Here is a 7,291-nt window from a genome sequence, read left to right as displayed (position 1 = left end):
GGGTATATTCCCAGTAGAGAAATTGCTGGGTCATATGGTAGTTCTATTTTTAATTTTTTGAGGAACCACCATACTTTCTTCCATAGTGGTTGTACTACTTTACATTCCCACCAACAATGAATGAGAGTTCTTTTTTCTCCGCAGCCTCTCCAACACTTATTATTACCTGTCTTGTTGATAATAGCTAATCTAACAGGTCTGAGGTGGTATCTCATTGTAGTTTTGATTTGCATTTCTCTAATATCTAATGAAGATGAGCATCTTTTCATATATCTGTTGGCCATTTGTATTTCTTCCTGTGAGAAGTGTCTGTTCATGTCCTCTTCCCATTTTTTTATTAGATTGTTTGCTTGTTTGTTGTTGAGTTTTATGAGTTCTATACAAAGAATATTTTGGATATTAGGCCCTTATCTGTGTTGTTGTTTGAAAATATCATCTCCCATTTAGTTGGCTGTTTATTTTGTTGTCAGTTTCTCTTGCTGTGCAAAAGCTTCTTAGTCTGATGTAGTCCCATTCATTTATCTTTGCCTTCACTTCCCTTGCCTTTGGAGTCAAATATATAAAGTGTTCTTTGTAACCAAGGTCCATGAGTTTAGTACCTATGCTTTTTCCTTTATGTAATTTATTGTTTCAGGTTTTATATTTAGGTCTTTGATCCATTTTGAATTAATTTTAGTACAAGGGGACAAATTGTAGTTGAGTTTCATTCTTTTGTATGTGGTTTTCCAGTTTTCCCAGCACCATTTGTTGAAGAGGCTTTCTTTTCTCGATTGTGTGTTGTTGACCCCTTTATCATAAATTATTTGACCATATACATGACGTTTTATTTCTGGGCTTTCTAGTCCGTTCCATTGGTCTGAGTGTCTATTTTAATGTTTTTAAGTTGAACTGACGTCCACCTGTACAGGGTGGTGAAAAAGTAGGTTTGCAGTTATGAGTACATGAAATACAGTTTATTCTTCTATCATTACTTATTAATTATTGTATTATTTTCCATATGGACAACTGTAACCCTACATTTACCCCACTCTATATAATGAACTCAGGAGCTGGATTTTAAGCTTTGATTTTAGATCTTTCTGGGGATCAATCAACTCTTTTTTATCCAGAAGTCTCAAAATTCTTAAAATTTTCTAAAAAGAAAATCTGTAGTTCTTATCCTTACTTATTAGTTGAAAAGTACATACTCAGCACATACTATAATACAACAGCCTTTGACCCCATCTGCAGGCGAGCATACTGAGACCCAGGGCTAGAAAATGGACTTAGAAAGCCCAAATGAACCAGCTTTCGCTCTTCTCCTCCAGCCTACAAGGGTCCCCTGTCAGTGACCTAAACCCAGCCAGCGCTGCCTGCATCCTCACCCCAGTAACTGGTCCAGCCTTGTTGCTAAGGGCCACTGCCCCATTTTCTCTACTCTGTGTGGTGGTTTCCTTGCTGTAGCAATGCAGCAACCTGAAGGATGGTGTGTGATAGATTTGCGAGGCACTGCTGGACACAAGGATAGGGTTCTAATTGGTTTGATGGTTGCTAGGGTCAACAGGGCTGTGATTGGCTAACTCTGTTTATATGTCCACCCTGTCCCATAACCCTCTGGGGATGAGGCTATCCCCCCCTCTGAAGCCTGGAGTGAATGTGCATGGTTTGCGTGTGTGTACATTTAGCATAAACAGTGAAGAGAGGATATGATGCTTGATGCAGTGATAAATCACTGGAAAACAATGCCTGGGTTTATTCAGAGGAGGAGTAAGAACTGGCTGAGTTCAGCCAAGTCTTGTTGTTCCTGCTGACTAGTACACCCTAGGAAGCCCGGTCATGGGGGTCAGTCCATGCGCTCGGGTCTCTGCTGCCATTTTCCCTCCTCCCTGCCAAGGACATGCCTGCCCTGGAAAGAGTTTCACTCCATTCTTACTTAGTTTCCCATTTCTCCTGTCTTTACTTGTCTCCTAGAACCCTAAGAAAGGCCCTTTGACATAACACTAACAATCTCATACACATGCAGATCTTTCTACAGCTTACACTTTCAGTTTACACTTTCACATTCATACTTTTATTTAACCCTCTTGAGAGGAAGACATTCAGATGTTCCCATTTTGCAGGGGAGGAAAACTGAAGCCCAGGTAAACAAAATGACCCTGCACCTTAGGGGCAGGGTCTTAGGCCTCCCAGGTGTCCCTGCAGGGTGTGGGCGGGGCCAGAAAGGAGGAAAGGCTGCTGCGACGTGCAGAAAGGAGATCTGTATTCGCTGAACTCTCCCTGTCTGGATGCTGTGCCTCCCAACAGAAACTGGGGCGCGCTTGAACTTGGTTTTTCAGAAGCTATTCCAATATGCTACCCACACAGTCTGTGAGCGAGAGCTGTTTCCAGCTTCCCCACTAAGCCTGTCACTGGCAGCGGGGAGGACAAACGAGATCAGAGTGGGGACGTAGGCTGGGCTGCTGCTGGGCCCTGTCGTCAAGCTGCTCAGGCCTGCCAGCATCCTGCTGCTAGGGAACCAAGCCCTCCCAGCACGCCACAGACCCTACAGGCTAGCAGAAGGGCGGACCCTGTAGGTTTTGCAGAAGAGGGGCCCTAGGAGCCAGGGGTTCAGGGGAAACTCCCAGCTGAGCATCTCTTGGTTGACCCTGACAGGATGCAGTTACTGGGCTGCAGAGAAGGGAAACAAACGTGGATTGGGCACCAAGTGAACATCTCACTGCAACCTCACCACTGCCCCACGAGAGCAGGATTATTACCACCTCCACATTACAGATGGGAAACCAGAGATGTGAGTAGCTGCCCAAGGTCACACAGTCGACATGGCTTTAAAGGGGCTTTGAAGTCCAAGATCTTGCTTCCAGGGGCAGCAGGACTGGAATCCCTCCTTAGTGAAAGACCCAGGCAGTGCTGCATCTACTAAGCTGGGCTTATTGTCAGAAGTGTGGGGAAAAGTTGGCATAGGAGGAGGGTGGGGACCACAAAGGGATCAGGGGGACGTTTTAGAAGAGCACAGACAGGGAGAGAAAGATTAGGATGGTTCACACAGTGCGCACGAGTAGGATCCCGATCCAGCAAGTAAGCTCTGACCAACTGCCCAGAGGCATTCTTACCCAGTTCCGCTTTCTACCATCCATCTGTTCACGCCCTTCCCAGGGCTGCCAAAGTTTCACCTGCTATTCTCTGGGCTCCATACAGATACCCATCTGCAGCCCATTCCCTTACCCCGACCCCAAGCAGCAAGATAATGTCTTTCAAACTGAAGATTTCAGAGAGTCTGAAACACAATCCCATGGGGGGGGGGGGGAGCGTGTGACCGTCTCTGAGCAGGTGTTTGGCCCTACATTGTTTATACCGTAATCTTTCCTCTGTGAAACTGTCCATGATTCTCTTGGGCACAGTTAAGGGATTCTCCCTCTGCCCCAGGCCACATTGCCTTGCTATGTGCCTGTTCCTTTGTATGTCCCTCTCCCACTGGATGGTGGCCTGCTTGAGTACAAGGATGGAAACTTAAAATCACTCCTATATCTCAAGGATCCAGTACAATCCCCAGAACATAGCAGGTGCTCAATAAATGTTTGCTGAATGGGCAAACAATGGTAATTATATCTATTATTTATTGAGTTCTTATGATGAGCCAAGCCCTATGCTTTGGTGTCCATTATTAATTTTTTAAAAGATTTTATTTAGTTAGTTAGTGTATGTATGCACACACAAAAGAGAGAAAGAGAGAGAACATCAGAGACAGGAAGGGAGAGAGATGAAAAGCATCAACTTATAGTTATGACACCTTAGTTGTTCATCGATTGCTTCTCATATGTGCCTTGACTGGGGGATTCTAACTGAGCCAGTGACCCCGTGCTCAAGCCAGGGACCTTGGGCTCAAGCCAGCGACCTTGGACTCAAGCCAGTGACTGTGGGGTAATATCTATCTTCCCATGCTCAAGCCAGCAATCCTGCAATCAAGTTAGTGAGCCCACTCTCAAGCCGGTGACCTCGGGGTTTTGAACCTGGATCCTCAGCATATCAGGTCGATGCTCTAATCACTGTGCCACCACTTGGTCAGGCAAAAATTTTATTTATTGACTTTGAGAGAGAGGAGAGAGACAGAGAGAGAAAGGGGAGCAGGGAGGAGCGGGAAGCATCAACTTATAGTTGCTTGTCGTATGTGCTTTGACCGAACAACGCTGGGGTTTTGAAATGGCGAGCTCAGCATTCCAGGTAGACACTTTATCCACTGCACACCACCACAGATCAGACTGGTGTAAGTTATTTTTATTTTAAAAAATATTTATTTTTATTAAATTTAATGGGGTGACATTGGTTAATAGTATCATTTACATTTCAGGTATACATCTCCATGGTACATGATATGTACATTTTGTTGTGTGCCCATTAACCAAAATCAAACCATCTTCCATCCCCATATATTTGGCCCCCTTTACCTGCTTCCCTGGTATAAATTATTTTTAATACACACTACTAGGCTCTGGCAGGTGGCTCCTGGCAGGTGGCTTCCCCCACTTCCCTGGTATAAATTATTTTTAATATGCACAACTAGGCTCTGGCAGGTGGCTCAGTGGATATAGTAACTGCCTGGCATATGGACATCCTGTGTTCGATTCCTGGTCTGGGCACACAGGAGAAGCAACCATCTGCTTCTCTCCCCCTCCGTCTCCCCCTTCTCTTCCTCTTCTCCTCCAACAGCCAGTGGCTAAATTGGTTCGAGTGTGGCCCCAAGTGCTGAGGATAGCTCGGGTTGGTCTGAGAGAGTCAGTCTCAGGATCTAAAAATAGCTCGGTACTGAGCATTGGCCCCAGACTGGGGTGGCAACATGGATCCCAGTTGGGGTGCATGTGGTAGTCTGTCTCACTATCTTCCCTTCTTTCACTTAACACACACACACACACACATAACTACACAAAATCAATTTTAGTATCTCTGTTTTACAAATGGCAAAACCAGACCCAGAAACGTTAAGTCACTTGCCCAAGGACAGGCCACAGAGCCAATACAAGGAACTAAGGCATCCTTAAGAAGCTCCCAGTCTGGCTTATCATACCAGTGGTTCCAACTTCGATACTCTTTTCTCCCTATCTTCTAGACTCAAACAGGCATAAAGCTGTGACCCCATCTCCTGTCTCCGATGTAAGTTCCCTCCTCTGCACCTTCCTACCACTGCTCTAGTCTAAGCCTAGAATTTATTTTTCACCAGGATTCATCTCCAAATTGGGGTTCTCATCTCCAGATTTGCCCCCACCATCAATCCATCACTTGGCTGCCAGAGAGTTCATCCTAAATCACAGACTGGTGATGTCTCTTTCCCCTGAAGTGCTCCATATTGCCATGCTTTCAGGCAGGGTCCTGGCTCTTAGCCACGATGTAGTAGAAGGGTTTTTAGAATCCAGCCCCTGCCTCCCTTTATGGTATCACCGCCAACCGTACTGAATCTAAGCTTTGGCCTCACAGAACTGTCCCTGCACTTTGCACATGGTATTAGCCCTCCTGGAAAAACAAGAACAGAAAAACCCTTCCTCCCCTGCATGGTCCTCTCATCTCATAACCTTCAGCTCAAACAGCAGAATGACCCCTCCAGGCAGCTGCAGCTCTAACCTCGCTCCTACAGCATCACAACTGTCTACCTAGTTGCCCCATTAGACTGTGAGCGCCCTAAGAGTAGAAACTGTTTCGTTCATCTTCTGTACCCAGACACTTGTCTTGGCATATAAGAAAGGTTCACAAAACTTGTTGAAATCTCTTGCCCTCATCCATCTCCCTGGTTCCTTGAAACTCTACCCTTTGACCCCATTCTCTCTAATCCTCTAAAACACAACTCCTTTGCCATAGCCCTTCTCTCTGCCCTTTCCTGCCCCTGCATGGCCTCCTTGCCTCCGGTATTCTTATCAAAGACATGGATTATGGAACCAGGCAGGTTGCTTCCTCTCTCCCAAACCTGTAGGTTCTGAATCCATCCCTCTTTGCATCCCTTCAACAGTCAGCAGTTTTATTTTTATAAAATGTATGTGCCCAGGAAATCTACGTGCCCTGGCAGAAAAGACAGAGGTAGCAGTGTTGGGAGGCCCTTGGTGGGGAGCCCCTGTGGAATACCCACACGACACTCTCCTGCAAAGCCCAGTTACTTCCTTCTTTCTGTCATGCCCATACCCTACAGTCTAGAGAAGTCTTGTGCTACAGGCTGATGTTAGAGGGCAGATGGCTGGCCTGAGGGTGAGATCTCAGGCCCATGGCTTCTAGAAAGGAAATTGTTCTACTTAACAACTCCTTTTCCCCAGAGAAATGCCCCTAGAACCTAAAGGGTGGTGATCACTTCAGTTCAATCCTAGGGAAGGGTTCAAGCAGAAACACATCTACACTGTGGACCATCCCTCCTCAAGAGACACCCCCTGTCAAAGAGGCCATGCCCACTGGCAGGGCAGAGGGCACAGACATCCTTGATTTGGTGCCCATCAAATCTGAGGCACCCCCCCTCCTCACAGCCCTCCTGAGGAAGCAAGGCTGGAAGGGGCCAGAGAGGGCCACTGGGCCCATCATCCCCTCCCAGTTTTCCTTTGAGCCCTGAAGTCAGTGTGTGTCCTAATGGTGACTTGTCACTAACTCCTTATGTGAGTTGGAGCCAGAGCAACCTCCTTTCTGGACCTCAGTTTCCTCTTCTGTAAAATTAAAGCTGGACCAGCCCTAGCTAGTATGTAAGTATTCTTGGATGATTCTCAGTTGGCCTGCAGGATTTCATTCTAAAACGACAAAATGAATTAGCCTTCAGGGTAGGAAGTGGGGGTGTTGGCTATTGGTGGGGCTCATTCACCGGAAGGTGGGGCCAATCAGGTGAGAGCTTTGTACCTAAAGGTAAGTGACAAGTCGAAGAGGGCAAAGGAAGAGCCCCAAGCTATTGCTGTCAAGAACTCTAAAAGCAAAGATGACCAACAGGACCTGTCTGTAAACATTAGCTCCTGGGGTGTCAGAAGGTGGGAGAGCTACATTTAGAGACAGGCCCTCTCAGCAAGTCTCCCCAGTGCCCTGGCCCCAAAGCTGGGGTACACCAGTTCAGAGGGTCTCACCCCTTAGTCAAAGCTCTCAGGGCAAGCGCCAGAGGAGGGTCGGCAGAGGCCAGGCCTAGGACCAAAACCGGAAGAGGTGCTTGCACCAGGGTTCCCAGAGTGAAAGAAAGGGGTGGGCACCCAGGCGGAGGGAGCTGTGGAGATTGGCAGCTGCTATGGGCAGCTCGGGAGGGACGGGGAGGAGTCAACTTGTACACGTGAAAAACTCCAACGGGGGCCGGGCTTTCCCCCTTCCTCCT

This window comes from Saccopteryx bilineata, chromosome 2, assembly GCF_036850765.1.
Source record: "Saccopteryx bilineata isolate mSacBil1 chromosome 2, mSacBil1_pri_phased_curated, whole genome shotgun sequence".
NCBI classification, from domain to species: Eukaryota; Metazoa; Chordata; class Mammalia; order Chiroptera; family Emballonuridae; genus Saccopteryx; species Saccopteryx bilineata.
The sequence above is the reverse complement of the archived record's forward strand: the minus strand, read 5'-3'. Positions refer to the sequence as shown.